The sequence below is a fragment of the Triticum aestivum genome, chromosome 2A (genome assembly GCF_018294505.1).
Source record: "Triticum aestivum cultivar Chinese Spring chromosome 2A, IWGSC CS RefSeq v2.1, whole genome shotgun sequence".
Taxonomy (NCBI): Eukaryota; Viridiplantae; Streptophyta; class Magnoliopsida; order Poales; family Poaceae; genus Triticum; species Triticum aestivum.
This window is the reverse complement of record NC_057797.1, coordinates 414999614-415019013: the sequence shown is the minus strand read 5'-3', so window position 1 is coordinate 415019013 and position 19400 is coordinate 414999614. Positions and strand designations below refer to the sequence as shown.

The 19400-nt window shown below is 47.3% G+C and overlaps 1 protein-coding gene and 1 long non-coding RNA gene across 2 annotated transcripts in view; one reads left to right on the top strand and one right to left on the bottom strand.

Moving 5' to 3' along the window:
* Nucleotides 1-3845: 3845 nt before the first annotated feature.
* On the bottom strand, nucleotides 3846-7995 carry LOC123188849 (uncharacterized). Its single transcript, XR_006495249.1, has 6 exons — nucleotides 7500-7995; nucleotides 7029-7390; nucleotides 6351-6489; nucleotides 6184-6277; nucleotides 5176-5285; nucleotides 3846-4183 (listed from the first exon to the last, which is right to left on the bottom strand). It is a non-coding gene; the product is annotated as an uncharacterized lncRNA (long non-coding RNA).
* Nucleotides 7996-8183: 188 nt separating this feature from the next.
* Nucleotides 8184-19400, top strand: part of LOC123188848 (uncharacterized) — a 15805-nt gene continuing 4588 nt past the window's right edge. The window contains exon 1 of the mRNA XM_044601122.1: nucleotides 8184-8624. The gene's annotated coding sequence lies outside the window, so the exon portion shown is untranslated. The remainder of the gene's footprint in view (nucleotides 8625-19400) is intronic.

Below are 19400 nucleotides of genomic sequence, written 5' to 3'. Positions count from 1 at the left end.
GTGGCTGAGGTGGTGGTAATCCGCACGCACTGTTTTTTTCTCAGATAGCACCCTTGCATTTTATTTATTTATATGCAGAAAATTCTCAAATAAAAGTAAAAAAATTGTTGCACACAGTGGGATTTGAACCCACGACCGACCATGATTCGCCCCGCATAGAAGCCATCAGACCAACTGCAACTTTGCGTTTAACAAAAAAAATTATCTTTATATAACTAGACCACGTGAATTAAAGTAAAATCAAAACGGAGACAAGGTAATCCCCGCTTCGAGCTTGAGGGCGCAGTCCAAAAGAAATATATATGCATTCATTCTGAAGTATATTTTCTTTTATGTACATAATTCACATTCAAACAAAAATTTCGTTCATTTGTCCTAAAAAACTATGTACATTCATTTTGACCTATATTTTCGTATATCTAAATTTTCAAATTTTAAATTATTCAAACTCAAAAAATGATGTTGATTTGTCCAAAGAAATTTATGTACATTAATGCTGCACTATATTTTCTTTTATCTAGATTTTAAAATTAGAAATATTCTAATTGAAAAAAATAGTTGTTTTGTCCCAAAAATTTACGTACATTCATTTTACACTATATTTCCTTTTATCTAAATTTTAAATATTTAATTATTCGAAATCAAACAAAAATTATTTGATTTTTTTGCGGGGGTAAAGAGAGTTTCATTACATATGAATAGAGTTACAGTCGAGGGGCCAAATGTCCTTGATACATGGTGGAGCCAAACCAAACCACACAGTCGTAGCTCGTTCAGACCGGCTATATTTCGCCAGAGATCGGCAACTCTATTCTGAAGTCTACTAATCTTTTGTGAAAAAAACTCCCTACTACCAAGCAGATCTTTGATTTTCAGAATGATATGACCGTATCGCGAGTGAACCAACGCACCATTAGTCAAGCTAGACAGCTGTTCATGAAGGTGCTTGTGATGCGTCTCGCACGGCGGATTGACGAACTTGTTGGCCCGGCCCAGTCTGCGTTCATCAAAGGCCGCTGCATCCAGGACAACTTCATGTTCGCCCGAGGGATGGCACACCACTTCCACCGTGTCAAGCGCGCCATGCTTTTCGTCAAGCTCGACATCGCCAAAGCTTTCGACAGCGTCTCCTGGCCATATCTGCTTGACATGCTCCGTGCTCGAGGTTTTGGTCCGAGATGGTGCGATTGGATCTCCATGCTCCTTGCCACCTCCTCGTCGCGTGTTCTGATCAATGGGGTGCCTGGCCGGCCCATAATCCACTGTTGCGGCTTGCGTCAGGGTGACCCTCTGTCGCCGTTCTTATTCATCCTCGCCATGGAGCCCCTCCAACGGCTTCTCGATGTTGCAGTGGACACAGGGGTCATCTCCAAGCTCCAGGGTCGGTTGCCACAGCTGCGGGCTTCCCTCTACGCCGACGATGTTGCTCTCTTCCTCGACCCCGTGAAGACCGAGCTGGCAGCTCTCCGCTCCATTCTTACTGCTTTTGGCCTGGCTTCCGGGCTTAAGGTAAATTTCGAGAAAAGTGTCGTCCTCCCCATAAGGTGCGAGCAGTTGGACGTGCATGACGTGATCTCACCTCCAAGGGCTAGGGTTGAGAGCTTCCCCTGCAAATTTTTGGGGTTGCCGCTGTCGCTTCGGACCTTGCGTAAAGTGGACCTGCAGCCGCTGCTGGACAAGCTCCGCACACGCCTGGCGCGCTGGAAGGCCAGGCTGCTCACCCTTGCTGGTAGACTGGTTCTCCTCAACTCCGTCCTGACTGCTTTCACCATATACTGGTCGGTCGTCTATGCGCTCCCGCCATGGGTTCGTAAGGAGTTGGATCGGCTACGGCGTGCATGGTTATGGCGTGGGGAGGAGGTGTGCCATGGCGGGCACTGCAAAGTTGTGTGGAGACGTGTTTGCCGCCCGCGCGATCTTGGCGGGCTCGGTATCGTCGACCTGGAGCGGTTTGGCATGGCGCTCCGCCTCCGCTGGCTCTGGGCGGAAAGGACCTCCGTCGTCCCCTGGCAGGGTTTACCGGTCCCAGTGACACTTGTGGAACGACATATTTTTGCGGCGGCATGTGCGGTCACCGTTGGGGATGGCAACCGAGTCAGTTTCTGGTACGATAGCTGGCTGCCCGAGGGCGCGCCGCTCGTGATCGCCCCTGATCTATTCAAGGTCTCAAGACGCAAGGTGCGCTCCGTGCGTCAGGCACTGTTAGGGAGCAGATGGATTCAAGACCTCCGTGGCCGGGTGACCACCGACCTGTTGCCTTCCTTTGTCAGGCTATGGGCGTGTGTCAATTCCCGGCAGCCGCTCTCCCCTGGCACCATGGATTCCTTCTGCTGGAGGCTAACAGAAAATGGCGTCTACACGACGGCCTCCGTGTATAGGCTTTTCTTCATCGGATCCACTATTTTCCCACTGTGTCAGGAGATCTGGAAAGCTTGGGCTCCGCCCAAACTCCGTACCTTTGCATGGCTGCTCGCCCAACGGAGGATCCTCACAGCCGACCGCCTACTTGCCCGGCATTGGCCCAATTCCTATTTTTGCCCGCTATGTTTGCGGAACCTCGAGACATCGGTGCATCTCATGAAGGAATGCCCGTGGGCGCGTCGGCTATAGGAAATGGTGGCGCACCGTTTCGCAGTCCCGGAACTAAATCCGGCTGCATGGACGCTGGATGTGCCATGGATCGACTGGATAAGCAGCATGAGCCGCGCGCCTTCCACTCGAAAACTAGCGAAGTCGGTTGCCCTCCTAGTATTTTGGTAGATTTGGAAGGAGCGTAACATGCGCATTTTTGGCGGCGGCACGGAGCGCTCGCCGCGGCAAGTCTTGCATCTCCTGCTATCGGAGGCAAGCGACTGGGCGCTGGCAGAAGGCCGGCATCTAACTTCGCCAGAGTAGCCCCTTTATTTCCTCTTTTTACTTTCTCTCAATTTCTTTTTCCACAAGCTAATGCGTTAGCCTGCACCCTGTACTCGGCGTTCCTTCGCCTCCCCTTACATTCTATTAATTTATGCAGAAAATCCTCAAATAAAATGAAAAAGTAATGGAGAACGGGATGGGATTTGAACCAATGACCTGCTGCCCTTCGCCTCGCATAGAAAACCACTAGGATACGACTGGGTATAACGGAAAGCACCGTATATGAACGAGGCGACAAGTTAGATGACCAGAAATACGTATTTTACAAGTTTGTGCACCAAACTGACCGTCGCATGCAAGTTCTATGACTTCTGGTGTATTTACCTCATGAATTATCATAGCTCCTAACAGCGCCAAAGTGTGAACTTGAAAATTTAAACATTACAATGTGAGGTCCACCAGCTTCTGTTTCAAGATGCAAGGGGAAATTCAACATGGATTCTATATAGCAGCATTCATATACATGGATAAGAACACAAGTGTCTCGCAGGATCAGGTTAAAAAATTATAGGTGTATGCAGCAGCTAGTGTTACGGCCTACACAAAAGACATGAGTAGACAGGGAAAAATGATGTTGGTTACATAATGTTAGTTACCTAACTACTCCCTCCGTTCCTAAATATAATCTTTTTGGAGATTTCTACGGATGTATATAGACATATTTTAGACTGTAGATTCACTCATTTTGCTCCGTAAGTAATCTATATTTGAAATCACTAAAAAGACTTATATTTTGGAACCGAGGGAGTATGTTTGATTAGATAAGCAGCAACAGACGATACGGATATATATATAGTCCTCTGTTGACACTATATATACTGGCAATGACAGTGCAACACCCATCGAGCTCATATATGATCTCATCATCCAGGCAGCTTCTCATGTTCAGTGGGAACAAAGTCTAAATTATATTCCAACCATCGTGGTAATGTAACCAACTTTCAGGATATAATTCATTCTTCTATCAGTAATGTTCTGATCTTCCAACGTTCAAAAACAAATATTCTGATATTCAAGTTAAAAAATTCTCTTACTCGGCAAACACTAAGTAAAAGAGAAATCAACAAAAGAAAACTAAAAAAACTAATAGGCAACTACATTTGAAAATCACACCTTTCTAAACCACTGTCAAAAAAGTATGTGCCTAACCAATATATCCTGATATAATGCTATAGCATGCAGGTTCATTACAACATTATATTGATCATCATTCTTACTCCAGTATTCAACATCGATAACGAGTCTGCACTTACACCCTGACATATCCCTGCAAGCAATCAAACCTTAGCCCAATGCAATAGTGACATAGCTCCACGAGCAGATAAAGCACTTAATTAAACTGTAGGTGAGTAGAAGCAGAAATACAAATTTATAGTTTATAAAACATCTCTGACATTAAAATAAAAGCAGGTGCAGAAATAATTTAAATTTAAGTACAAAAATAAAGTAGAAGTAGAAGCAGAAGCAGAAATAAACTGCATGTGCAGTATAATCTAAGTAATTAAGTACTCCCTCCGTGCTTCAAAAGAAGGCGTATAACTTTTTTGGATAAACTTGGCCAAACTTTACATTGTTTGGCTTTGCGCACAACTTATATGCCTTCTTTTCAAGAATGGAGGGAGTGCAATTAAAATGCAAACATGAAATTGTCTCGTGGAAATTAACAAAGTGAGCTGCAGGTATATAACAAATAAATATTTTTCTGCCATAATCACATTATGGCAGATACATTATCAACATAGGCTGGACCAGCAACATTCCAACCTAAATTTTTAGCCAAGGTGAGAAACTAAACCAACCATGTTGAAGAAAAAGAAATCAAACTTGTAATCGATAAAATATCCATGACACATAATCATAGGGTAGATATAAAGTCTTTAGTTCTTACAACTCTAGGGAAATAATATGGCCAGTACCAAACAGCAACAAACTCATCAGCAGATAATATTCGCTTTTCCACATTAGATATAAGTAGAACCATGAGAGATTTTCTACTTGAGGTAGAACCAGAAAAGCAAGAATCAGCAAATGGTGGATTTACTCTAAATCATTTGAAGAAATCATCGAATGGCAACAAAATCATAACCACCACCTGCAGGCCCCGTCCAAACCAAACATGTGCGATAGACTGTATAGTATATACTTTTTACTGTAATCAGGATTGCATACTCAACACACTCCAATCTCACATATTGGGCAACAAAGAAAACAAATATGTGACAGGCAAGTCGAGCCTTTGCCAGTGAGACGGAGGCATACCCCGATGAGATAAACATTACACAGAATAGCCACACACTATTGTTCCATGGCCTTATCTGTGTGGTGGTTCCAAACTTGAGTCCCTCTTTGCTGAACCATCTGTATCTGGTCTGCAAATCAGAGAATACAAAGACCACATTGAGCACTCAAGATAAAACTGTATTGGTACAGTCAATACCTAAGACTACGCAAAAATTTGCTTTATTCCTTGAAGTTTAACTCGCACAATAAGCTAGCTAACCGTACCTTATAAATAATCTGATTTAAAACATAAATGACAGGAGTCCAAAGGTCAAAGGCTCCAAGCAGTACAGCAAACAGAGAGAACGTTAGATTAACAAAAACCCATTTCTCGCCGCAATGAAAGCATAAACCTGCATACCGAGGACAACAACCGGAACTGCGTGTGCGAGAATTATAGAAACATAGGAAGCCTTTTGCTAGTACAGGAAGCACATCAAGCAAATGACACACAAATGCATAATCAACCAAGAAGCCTGTCTGCTAGTACCATGGTGAACTGAAAGGGGACATCAAAAGGTAATTCAAAGTACTTTTGTTATCAATGACTTGAGGCATAAGAGACACATACACACAATCAAGAGATAGGTGTTGAAGATTACCACAAGTTCAACTGTTTATGGACCCTGCCCATCTTAGTAGTTGGTTTACTGACCACCAGTATATGAGGTATGTTTATTATTTATGGAACCTGTCCATTTGAGTCTCAATTATCAAAGTGGCCAGCATGCCTTAGCTTAAGCCTCAATATCCCAATTCTGAACATTCTGGTAATATCTATGACACACTATAATTATATTACGCACTCACCAACTGATTATTTCCTAATAGGCCACCTAATTACCCTTTAATATATTATGAGCAATAACAACATAAGTCATCAAGATCTTTGTGATACTTTCTACTTCAGCTTGCAAGTGGCATTAAATGAGTGCGCAAAAAAAAAATGAAAATAAAAAGGCTTAAGGTACTTCTAACAGAACTCACCTTTAAATTTCTCAAGATTATTTTGGTATGCAACTTCAGCCTTGGATCAACTAATCTAGCATGGTAGCTTTTTCTTCTTAATGCAAGCACAAATCTGTAAGAACTGCTAGTTAAGCACAAGTCCAATTAATCTAACAAACCAAGCCACAAATGGGAGCAAACATCACCTTGCGAAAGAATGGCACAAGGCAGCTCCGCATCTCGTGCCATCTCCAACCCCGAATGCGGCCGCCAGCCCCGCAGCTACCACAACCAATGAACCAATAAAGAGCACAACACATGGTTTATGTGGTGTGTGAATTGCATCTGCACAAAGGGCATCATTTCATGAGAAATAGTTGTAATTATGAAACAAACTAATGGTAAAGAACTGGCACTGATGGGTTTAGCAAGCGGTTAATTTAATTATATTTGGTAAGCAGCGGCTGGCAATTACCAAATGTGATGTGCGTTGATCTTCTTAAAAAATGCCTCTCATATACATCAAATATAATTATAGTAGGAAGATGGGAATAGGAAAGCCTATAGGTACCATACTAAATAGATGGTCCAGTGGAACGACTGTAACCAGCCTGGTATAAATTGGGAAACAGCGATCTGGCACATGAAACTAAGCCATTGAAATACAGTTGTTGGCGTGCACGTACACTTCTCGTGCACACATCTAGATCGAGAAGAAGGTACCTTAAGTACAGCCACGACCAATCAACAACATGAGAAAGAAAAAACTGCAAAGCATGCAAGAAGCAGGAAGCAGAAGGAACACAAAGGAAAAACTAATCCATCAGGGCACAAGCATTTCATCGAATAGTAGGGCAGCAAGAAAAGGGGGCTAATTTTCTCACCTCAACGCTGAAGGCAACCCAGAGCGAGAAACATCACAACACCTGCAGAGGACGAGGACAGAAATCTAAGGAGCAAGACGAAAGAAGGATTTAGCGAAGCAAAGGAAGAAAGAGGATGGAAGAAGAAGGGAGCAGGAAGCAACCCGATGCCGTAGACAAAACAAAACCACCGGTGACCGAGATTAGCAACGAACTGGCGCGCTTGTCGGCGTCGCTGCTCGGGCTCTCGATTCTTCGCCGCCCGCGCCGCCGCCCTTCATGGTGGACCGCAACACACCCTCCATGGGTCGAACGAACACGATGCGCGTAAGGCCACGGCCTTGGACTCCACCAACGCCATGAACCACACCGCACGCCGCTGGCTGCACGAACCAAAATCGAATCAAATCAATGCCGATCGAGATGTTCCCAACCAACACAAAACTGTGTCTTCTTCCTTGGAAATCGCATCAAGCAGGGGAGCGGACTAACCTCGCCAAGCGAGACGACAAGGCAGGAGGCTGATTGGGCGAAGTCGGCGCCGAGAAAGATGGCGTCGACGGGCCCCCTCTCCCTCTCCGCCACGGACGAGGACGACGCCGAGACCGCGTCTGTCCGGCCGGAAAGCACCACACGACCGCGGACGGACGTCTCCCCGCTGGCGGCGTACAGCAATGGTGAAGCGGAGCGCATTGACGGAGAAGCGGCGAGCGGCTGAATGGAAACGCTGGGGAAGGATAGGACCAAGGATCTCTCTCGATACAGTACCAAGCCATCTGGCTCGCAGGGACACACCAACGGGTGGGAGAACCCAACTCACTGGCAAGTGGGGCACACAGCATGCGGACCCAACGGCAGGTACATAGGTAATCAAGAGCTAGTCAAGAAAAATGAAAAAGATGGGCCCCGCGGCAGCACGGTCCCCGGTACAGAGAACGTGGGGTGAGACGGACTGGCTCCACCTCCCTGGCAGAACGACTGCGACGCTGTAACTCCATGAGCAACCGAAAGAGGTAACAACGATGCTATACACACGACACCATGTGCACGATTTGTGGACGATGTAGTTAATCAAGCCGTTGGTGTGTGGTAGTAAACTGCATGACACCGTCTGATTTTGAATCGTGCATGAATCGGCCACGCAGCCGTCGTGCGCGAAGCAGTTTCGAAGAGGAGCACACCAGTTATCCTAACTTGCACCTAATGTGATAATCTAATCCCAAACTTGTAAAGGGGAAAAAGGGGATCTGGCGATTGCCAGGGCGATACGCCGGCGCTGCCGGCGCTGAAGGATGGCTACGACGCCGGCCAAGGTGGCCCGTGGGGCTGACCATGGGCGGTGGTCGGAAGGCGGTGGCCTCTCCCCCCAGGAGTGGCGCACCATCAAGCGGCGCGGGGTCGAGCTCCTCCGTCGCGCGAAGGACCCGGAGGCCTGTCTGAGGCAACTGAGGGAGCGGGCGGCGGAGTTCTTGGGAGGTGGATCCAAGTCCTTTAAGGATGCTGAGAAAGAGATTAAGGAGAGTCCATCGGTGGAAGAGCCGCTGATTCCGTTGGCTCCCAATGCTCTCCCACCAAATCTGGAGATTAATGGAGTAAAACGGAAAGGAATTCTTACGGGTGAGTCAATTCGAAAGTTCAATGGGAGGTTTCTCACCGATGATTATGCCTGCATTACATCCGATTTGGGAATTATTCGTGTGGATTATGAGGCGGAATTTGGGGGGCGGGGGGAGTTTTTGAGTGGCCAGACTAGAAGCCATGTTCTTCGTCTCTGTTCGACTTCGCCTCTTTCGTCTGTCTGGGTGTTTTCCCCTCTAACAAAAATCTAGAATTCCATGTCGAGCCATGATGAGCCCATCCAGGACACCCCTGGTTTGACTGTTCGAGAAGAAGGGCCAAGTGGGGAAACTGCGCCGATCATGCGTCCGACGCCAGCAACCACTGTGGCGTCCGATGGTGCAGGAGTGCTGGAGAGTCAGGAGGCAGGTGCATCTATGGGGGGCTGGAGTGTGCCCCCGTCCCTGGGGAAGGATGCCTCGGGCTCCAGGACGCCCTGCAAGCGCGGAGGTGGAGCTCATCCTGTGTTGACCACCCCGGAAGCCACAATCGGCTTCATCGCTCCAGGGGCTACTCCGCCTCTGCAGCGAGCCGGTAAGGCGGTTGCTTTCGTGTCCCCGGATGAGGAAGATGCCCCAGTCATCATCGACTTCGCGGCAGCCCGGCGCTCCACTGCGGGGAGGCTGCTCGTCGGACGACTCCTCTCGCCGTACCCTGCTGACCCCGACGCCATCGTCTGTGATCTCAGGGGACCATGGCGGATCCGTGGCGAGGTGACGGTCCAGCGGGTAGTAAGCTGTAACGTCCTCGATGCGGCTATATCTTCCATGTGTCGAAGCACGACTTAGAGGCAAAACCGCATTGAAAGCAATGTCGCAAGTGAGGTAATCTTCACACAAGCCATGTAATACACAAGGGAAAAAGATACATAGTTGGCTTACAATCGCCACTTCACACAATTACAGGAATAAAAGCATTACATCAACCAGATACAATCAAGTCCGACTATGGAACCAAAATAAAAGAAGAACCCCAAATGCGACAAAGGTCCCCGATCGACCCCAACTGGGCTCCACTACTGATCAACTAGAACGAAACGACATAAAGGACAAGATCTTCATCGAGCTCCTCCTTGAGCTTGGCTGCGTCACCTGCACGATATCATCAGCACCTGCAAACTGGTTTTGGAAGTATCTGTGAGTCACGGGGACTCAGCAGTCTCACATCCTCGCGATCAAGACTGTTTAAGCTTATAGGTAGGGTAAAAGGTATGAGGTGGAGCTGCAGCAAGCGACTAGCATATATGGTGGCTAAACATACGCAGATGAGAGCGAGAAGAGAAGGCAAAGCACGATCATGAAATTATAATCAAGAAGTGATCCTAGAACAACCTACGTCAAACATTACTCCAACACCGTGTTCACTTCCCGGACTCCGTCGGAAAGAGACCATCACGGTAACACACGCGGTTGATGTATTTTAACTAAGGTCAACTTCAGGTTTTCTACAACCGGACATTAACAAATTCCCATCTGCCCATAACCGCGGGCACGGCTTTCGAAAGTTCAAATCCCTGCAGGGGTGTCCCAACTTAGCCCATGACAAGCTCTCACGGTCAACGAAGGAATAGACCTTCTCCCGAGACATTCCGATCAAATTCGGTATCCCGGTTCTACAAGACACTTCGACAAGTTAAAACCAATCCAACAACACCGCCCGAATGTGCCAACAAATCCCGATAGGAGCTGCACATATCTTGTTCTCAGGGTACACTCAGATTGTCTTAACTTCCGGTAGGCCAGCCCAGAGTTGCCCCTGGTGGTCACCGGCGGCTGACAGTTTGGACCAACACTCAGAGGAGCACTGGCCCGGGGGGGGTTAAAATAATGATGACCCTTGAGTCTGCAGAACCCAAGGAAAAGAAAAGGCTATGTGGCAAATGGTAAAACCAAGGCTGGGCATTGCTGGAGGAGTTTTATTCAAGGCGAACTGTTAAGGGGTTCCCATTATTACCCAACCGCGTAAGGAACGCAAAATCCGGGAACATAACACCGATATGACGGAAACTATGGCGGCAAGAGTGGAACAAAACACCAGGCATAAGGCCGAGCCTTCCACCCTTTACCAAGTATATAGATGCATTAATTAAATAAGATATATTGTGATATCCCAACAAGTAAACATGTTCCAACAAGGAACAACATCTCCATGTTCCAACAAGGAACAAACTTTAATCTTCACCTGCAACTAACAACGCTATAAGAGGGGCTGAGCAAAGCGGTAACATAGCCAAACAACGGTTTGCTAGGACAAGGTGGGTTAGAGACTTGGCTGAACAATATGGGAGGCATGATAAGCAAGTGGTAGGCATCGTAGCATAGGCATAGCAAAAGAGCGAGCATTTAGCAAAGCAAAGATAGAAGTGATTTCGAGGGTATGATCATCTTGCCTGAAATCCCGCAAGGAAGAAGAACGAGTCCATGAAGAAGACAAACGGGCATAGTCGAACGGGTCCTCACAAACGCGACGTTACCGGAACCAACCCGAGGAAGCAAACACCGGAAAGAAGCACACAACATAGTAAACAACCAACACATAAGCATGGCATGATGCACAACCAAGTATGATGCATGTCCGGTTTAAATATGCATGGCATGGCAAAGGGCACAAACAAAACTACAAGTTAAGTGGAGCTCAATATGCAACGAGTTGCATATTGACGGAACACCACAACAAGTTATTTAGTTCGATCTCGTTTATGTACCCATCAATATTAAATTTTGTTAGCATGGAAAGAGGGTGAAGCAAATGAAAACTACCTATCTAGTCAAGTTTAAATGAGGCCGGAAGCAACAAGCAACAAGTCCGGAAAAAACCTCATGTGCCTATTTTACGGTTTGGCACTGTTCTGTCCTAAACATAATTTTAGAGTTATTAAACATGCAAAGTAAGGCCACCGTGTTAAACTAGGCATTTTTCCATCCTATTTACATATAAAGTTTATTAAATTCCGAGTTACGGTTATTTAGTTATGAAATAAATCATTTTAGCAAGTTATTAAGCAAATTTAAACAAACATCATTTTAAACATTTCAAACATAGATGAAAGTGACAAATTATTAATCTACACAAAATTCTAAGCAAGTTTCATATATAACTTATTTTAATTCGATGCACGGTTTGTGAGATATTAAATGCATGAACATGAGGGTGCAATCTGTAAATATGCAATCCTGCGGATAATAGCTAAATTCGCACAGACTGGAAAAAAAACACTACTGGGCTGAAATCTGGGACAGGCCCAACAATGCACAGGGGCTGGAGGGGGGCTTCTCACATTGGGCTTGGCCCGGTTGGTGCTGGGCTGGACGAGGCAGACGGCTGGGCTTTGAGGGGCCTTGCTGGAGGAGAGCCTGGCAGAGGCGAAGCTGGGCCGGTCGACGCGCGCTGCTGGTCGCGGGCTGAGGTGGAGCTGGGCACGGTCAACGAGTGTTGGGTCAACGCAAGCGCTCGAGTCAGAGCGGCTCGATGCAGAAGAGTCGCCGCTCCTCTCCCTCGCTCGAACAGAAGGAGGCAGCGCGGGGGACTTGCGGAGGGGCCGGCAGGCGCGGGAAGCTGCAGGTCGGCGAGGTGGCGAGCGGATCCCGGCGGTAGGCGAGGATCTCCGGCGAGGCAGGGCTTGGCGCGGGAGCGAAGAGGGGGATCCGGCGCGGATGGAGCTCAGGGGCGGCGTTGGGGACGAGATCGAGGCCGGCCATGGCGTCGGGCGCCGTGCTCCTCGTTCCCTGCAGGCAGACGACGACGGGAGAGCGAGGTACATGAGAGAGAAGAAATCCAGAGAGGGAGGAGAAGGAGATAAAGAGGAGGAGCAGAGGTCCTGGAGGCCGGCGATGGGGATGCTCCTGCTAGAGGCAGCGAGGCGATGGAGCTCGTGCTCCTGGACGACGGGAGGCTCGGGGCATGAGCAGGGGCTGTCCTTGGACGCGAATCACTCGATCCATCGAGATGCTCGGGCGGCTGCGCGGAAAATCAGGGATCTGGTCGGAGGCTGCGGTTGGTGGGGATGGATCCCGAGGGGAAGAATGAGAGCGGTGGCGGCGCGGATGGGACTGGGTTAGACTAGGGTTAGACTGAGTTGGTTAGGGGGGTGGTCTAATATATGGCAAGTGGAATTTTGGTAGGGGCATATCCGTCCCTCCGATTGTAATCGGACGGTCGGGAAAAATAGGCTAGGGAGCCCAAATGAGAAAACGGAGACGTTTTGTAGATGTTTGGGGATGATCCGGACACAACGGTGGTGACAATCCGGGTCGGGTTCGGGACAACTTTCGGACGCGCGCGAGGGGGGCTGTGATCTGACGGGAGAGATTAGGTTGGGCCTGGCGGTAGGTAGTGCAGAAGGCAAAAGTCTGAGAAGAGAGAAGAGGAGAGACCCGGCGACTGTTTACGGAGACCGAAAACGTCCGACGTTAGACCGACTATATTGTCGCTATAGTTAAACGTTGGGGCGTCAAACGACCTCCGAATGTGATGAAACTTGACAGGCGGTCTATCTACACTATAATAAGACCACACGCCAACTTTCATCCCATTCCGAGAACATTTTCCGGCCACTTATAAAATAATATTTCGGAGGTGCCGCGGGCGCGTGCAAGTGTGTCTGAACTCAGAACGGACAACGGAAGGAATGGGGAGAACCCGGACGGATGCAAGTTTTGAAAACATGATGATGCAATGCACATGATGACATGATAAGATGCAACACGCAAGCAAATGACATGGTAACAACAGCGAATAACTGGAGGACACCTGGCACATCGGTCTCGGGGCGCTACATAAGCGGAGACGGCAGGTTCATCCTACACTTTGTGCAGGAGGGTGATAGGCTCCATGTGCTTAGGGCTGGGCCGTGGCACTGCCACAATGACGGAGTCATCTTCGCGCCTTTCGACGGTACAGGCAATGCAAGTGATGTCCGTCTCGACTCCATCCGAGTGTGGGGGAAGATTCAGGGGCTCCCGTACGAACTCAAGTCGGAGGAGATGGGCAGGGAGTTGGGAAAGAAGCTGGGTACCGTCATCGCCGTCGCCCATAAGAACAAGCTGATCGTTGATAAGCACCTCCGCGTGCGTGTTGACATGCCGGTACATCGTCCCATCAAGTCATACATCACTGCCACCCCAACTGGAACTTCCAATGTTCTGAAGTACTTCGTAAAATATGAAAAACTCCTAAATTTTTGTTTTTGTTGTGGACTGCTGGGTCATACCACAGAGAAGTTTTGCAGCATTCCTAAGGAGCAGCGTACAGCGGTCTTCTCCTCCAACATCAAGGCCCTCCCAATCTGGAAAGAGAGAAGCCTCAATAGTTCAGCGCAGTCTTTGGGTCCGGTGCGCTGTTCTTTGGAGTTTGAAGGAATGTTGGCACCGGGGGAGTTGGAGAAAGAAGAAGAGACTGAGAAGCTCCAAGCCAAGGTCCCGGATGTGGTCATCAATGTGGTGACTACGGCCGTCAAGCAGCTTATGGTTTCTTCAGTGGGAGAGACCTCTAACATTGCGGCTGGCCGGGAGACGTCGGGCATGAACTCTGCTCCTGTTGAACAGTACGTTGCGGGGGCAATCGTCCCTTCTGCTAGGAATCCCGCGGGGAGGGGACAGGCTGCGGACAACTCGCCTGGCCCGGAGGGTCGTGGGCGTACTGAAGCTGCTGGCGTGCTTGTGGGGATGGCTGATGCTGTCATTCCCACGGCATGAGAGGCCACTCATGTGGGTAGAGCTAATCTGGTGAGGGCGGCTGATATTGTCACTCCCGTGGCTATAGCAGCCTCGGGAAGTGCCACTGCTGTTGGCCTTTCAGCAGCCCAGCACGTCGGCTCACTCATCTCTGGTGCTAGGCCTGGCCAGGTGGGCCAGGCTCGCCTTCTGCTTGGGGCTGCTGGAGCTCCAGCAAGCTACAAGTACATCTCCGTCAAGCCGTCACGCCACTACGAATCTTCATCGAGCCGTTGGAAGAGGATGCACAGAGAAGAAAGGGAAGTGTTTGAAGCAGTGAGAAGCATTGGAGTAACGAATTTTTTCTTAAATGCTCATGCTAATCAGACCATTAGTGGAGAAATGCCCAGTCCCAAAGGAGCATCTGCTATGCAGGAACGCGAACGCGATTCAGGGAGAAAGAGAAGGGTTGGGGAAGGGTTGGTGCCTACATGAAGCGATTTGGTTTTCTCTTTTGAAAACAATAGTGCTGAAAGTATGGGGTACACTAATGATGAGATTAGTATCTCCTGCAAGCGTGTGTGTATGGAACGGGTTGAAACTGTAATAGGTGTAGATGGTTTGGTCAAGCATGTTACAGAAGAGGTGGAGGATGGGGAAGAGGAGTACATAGAGAAAAGACGTGAATCTGTTGGGGAGGAGAAAGGCGCTAGGGAAGGACAAAGCAGGATTATTTCTGCTGAGGGCACCTTGGTGGATCCAGGATCGGCGGGCTCCGCGCTGGAGCCTGTCCGGGAACAATGAAAATCGTCGGTTGGAACTGCCGTGGGATGAACTCTCAGGCGGCAGTCCGGTCGCTCTTGGATCTCCAAGAGCAGGTTAGGCCAGATATCTTGTTTTTGGCTGAGGCACATCTCGATAAGAATAAAGCGGAGAGTCTCCGCTGTAAATTAGGTTTTCAATTTTTATTAGTTCATGAAAGTAGTGATGGTCGTTCCAGGGGTCTTGTAAGGGTCTTGTAATGTTCTGGAATGATGATAATAAAGTTGAGTTTGAATATGTGTCACCCAACTGTATAGATATGGTTTTTGTGTCTAGTGATAATGTGAAGTGGAGGTTAACTGGTTTCTATGGTGAGCCAGCTTGGGAGGACCGCCACTTGTCTTGGTCTTGTTTAAGAGACCTTCACCGGCAGCATCAGATGCCCTGGATAGTACTAGGTGATTTCAATGAGATTAAGCTAAATTCAGAAAAAGAGGGAGGAAACCCCTGCCCAGTGCCTATGCTTAAGGCATTTAGAGACTGTTTAAATGACTGCGAGCTTCAGGATATGGACTATATTGGGGATAAATACACCTGGAGACGCGCTGATGTTCGTGAACGACTGGATCGTGCTGTGTGTAATAGTCAATGGACTTTAGATTATCCCAATGCTGCAGTCATCCATGAGAAGCACTACAGGTTTGACCATAGGCCTATTTTGGTTGACACGGAATATTATAAGACAGGCCAGATTAGACGTCGTTCCGGGGGAAAAAATTGAAGCTAGGTGGTTATCTGAAGATACTGTAAACGAAGTGGTTGCTACTGCCTGGGCGAAGGCAAACCTGAGAGGCTTGGGTCCAAGCTTGGCTTCAAGAACCAAAGCGGTACACAATGATATCCATAGTTGGGATAAATCTGTTCTGAAGGGTCTGAAAAATCGTATCAAGAAGTTGAGTAAAGAACTAGAAAAAATAAGATATGGTGCCTTATCGCCAGCTTCTTGGGCGAGACAAAAGGAATTACAACTGCTTATTGACAACTTATTGGAACAGGAGGAGATCCATTGGCTTCAAAGAGGGCGTGCTAATTGGCTGATGCATGGTGACCGGAACACTTCCTTCTTTCATAATGCTGCCACTGCATGTAAAAAAAGAAATCTGATTAAAAGGCTCTTGGATGATACTGGGGTCTGGAAGGAGGGTAATGAACTCCAGGGTCATATCATGTCCTATTTTGCTCAGTTGTTCACTTCTGAACCTTCCGAGAGGCAGGCAAGTGTTCTAGACAAGGTGCCCCATAAGGTGTCTAGAGCGATGAATGAAAGTTTACTTGCACCGTTTATGCATGAGGAAGTAAAAAAGGCTCTCTTCAGTATTGGTGATTTTAAGGTGCCAGGCCCTGACGGACTGCATGCAGTTTTTTATAAGCGGTTTTGGCATCTTTTGGGGGGTGATCTGATTGATGAAGTTCTTACAGCAGTGAATACGTACACAATCCCCGAGGGTTGGAATGATACGATTATTATTATGATTCCAAAAACTAAAGCACCTGAGAAGGTAACTCAATTCCGCCCAATTAGTCTCTGCAATGTCGTGTACAAAGTCATCTCCAAAATGCTTGCTGCAAGACTGAAGATTTTTCTGCCAGAAATTATTTCATCCACTGAAAGTGCTTTCATCCCTGGACGGCTGATCACGGATAATTTCTTGGTCGCTTTTGAAAGTTTTCATACTATCAAGAAAAGGAGACAGGGTAAGACTGGATTGTGTGCGGTGAAACTGGATATGCACAAGGCATATGACCGCGTTGAGTGGGACTTTCTAGAAAAGATCATGATCAAACTGGGGTTCCATACAAATTGGGTTCGGATGATTATGGTTTGTGTTCGGACTGTGAGATACCGGGTCAAATTTAATTCTGAGGAAAGTGAGCAGTGAGCAATTCACTCCTACTAGGGGCTTGCGTCAGGGAGACCCCTTATCCCCGTACCTTTTCTTGTTGTGCACTGAGGGTCTTACCTCCCTGTTGTCGCATGCGGAGTGGAGTGACGAACTTAAAGGAGTACAAGTTTGTCGAGATGCGCCAACAATATCTAATCTTCTATTTGCTGATGACTCCCTGATCTTAATGCATGCTACATCAGGCAACGCTAATTGCTTGAGACGGATTCTATCGGATTATTGCAAGGCGTCTGGGCAGTTAGTGAGCGAAGACAAGTCAAGCATTTTCTTTAGTCCGAGTACCGAGCCTGAGGTTAGAGAGGAAGTGTGTACAATTCTGAATATAATGACAGAAGCTCCGACGGATAAATATCTCGGATTGCCAGCCATTGTTGGGGCAGACAGAAGTGATAATTTCCGGTTCCTGATTGATAGAGTGCTAAAGAGATTGCTTGGATGGAAAGAGAAAAATCTGTCCACGGGTGGAAAAGAGATGCTTCTGAAAGCGATTGCGCAGGCAATACCATCATATGCGATGTCTGTTTTTAAAATCCCAAAACAAATCTGCAAAGGGATCACAGACGGTATGTCGCAATATTGGTGGGGCGATGATGCGGATCAAAGACGGATGCATTGGCTTGCTTGGTGGAAAATGTGTATCCCAGAGAAATTTGGTGGAATGGGTTTTAGGGATATCCACTGTTTTAACCTTGCCTTGTTAGCTAAGCAAGCATGGCGACTAATTGAGAACCCTGATTCTCTCTATGCTACCGTGTTGCGTGCAAGGTACTTTCCATCAGGAGATTTGTTGAATGCGGAGTTGAAGAAAGGGAGCTCTTTTACATGGCAGAGTATTTGGGCTGGGATTAGTACATTAAAACGTGGTCATATATGGCGTGTAGGAGATGGAACTAATATTGATATCTGGAAAGACGAATGGATCCCAAATAGTGCATCACGTAAAGTTATAACTAGAAGGGGTCAGAACATCTTTAGTAGGGTGAGTGACCTTATTGATCCTATCACAAATCACTGGGATGTGGATTTAGTGAGGCAGACCTTTTGGCAAGTGGATGTTCAAAGGATTCTTGCTATACCTTTATCATCTTCTGGCATGCAAGATTTTGTTGCTTGGAATCTGACTCGTACAAACACCTTTTCTGTGCGCTCAGCTTATTATGCAGAATGGGAGGGCCAATATGGCCAAAGGTTAAACAGAGGATATCAAGCTTTTGGTATCAAACCACATCCAATTTGGGATAAAATCTGGGGTCTCAAAGTGCCTGCGAAGGTAAAAATCTTTTTTTGAAGAGTTATGCATAATACTATTCCTTGTCGGGTTGCTCTGGCGAATCGTCATATTAAAGTGAGCGGGCAATGCCCAGTCTGTGAGATTGGAGCGGAAGATATTAAGCATCTCCTGTTCAAGTGTAGCCGAGCAAAGCACGTATGGCAAGCACTGGGTATTGATGACTTAATTGAGAAATTTTGTCTTGCTCATCGCCCTGGACAGTCTATTCTAGAGGAATTGTTGTACTCAAGCCCTGGCTAGTCTATGATTTTGGGACAAGCCCCATTGGCAGAGCTTGTTGCAGTGGCATGTTGGTATTTATGGTGGGAAAGAAGGCAAATTAGTCGTAATATTCAGGTGCAGTCCCCAGAAAGATCTGCGATGGCAATCAAGGTGTTATCTTCAAACTTCAGGTCTGCTACCGTTCCTAATGCAAGGGTGAGAAAGGAGAGATGGGCTCCTCCAACAGGTGATTGTGTCAAGATAAATGTTGATGCTTCCTTTGACCCAGACATTCTGAGGGGAACTACGGGTGCAGTCATTCGTGATAAAAAGGGGAAGTTCATTGCCGCGTGTAATGCACGTTTGGATATGGTTCAAGATGTTTTGTCGGCTGAAGCTTTGGCGCTCAAACACGGCCTGTTCTTAGCTAAATCCATGGGTTGTAATAGAGTCGTTGTGAGTTCTGATAATACTGAATTAATATAAATTATGAAGAACGAGAGGCCCCCTACAGGTATTGCTGCAGCGATTCATCATGATTGTTTTTCCTATGGAGTCAGACTTTGTTAGGGTTAAGTATGAGCATGCGAATAGGGAAACAAATTCTGTAGCTCATGAACTGGCCCAGTTAGCTAAATTCCAGACCAGTAGGGTCTGGATGGATGATCCTCCCCCCTCTATTGTACCTCTCATGGTGAATAATGTAACATTATTATCTATTGAATAAAGAGGTCTTTTTTGAGGTAAAAAAAATAGTCCCAAACTTGTAAAACTAGACCAAGCCATACCTCAATTTGCATCCAATGTGATGTTTTAGTCCCAGGTCAATGAGAACTCGCCAATTGGCTGGGCCGGTCAGCGCGCGCAGTTTTGCACAAAACCCCCTGCTGTTTGCCTAAATCAACCC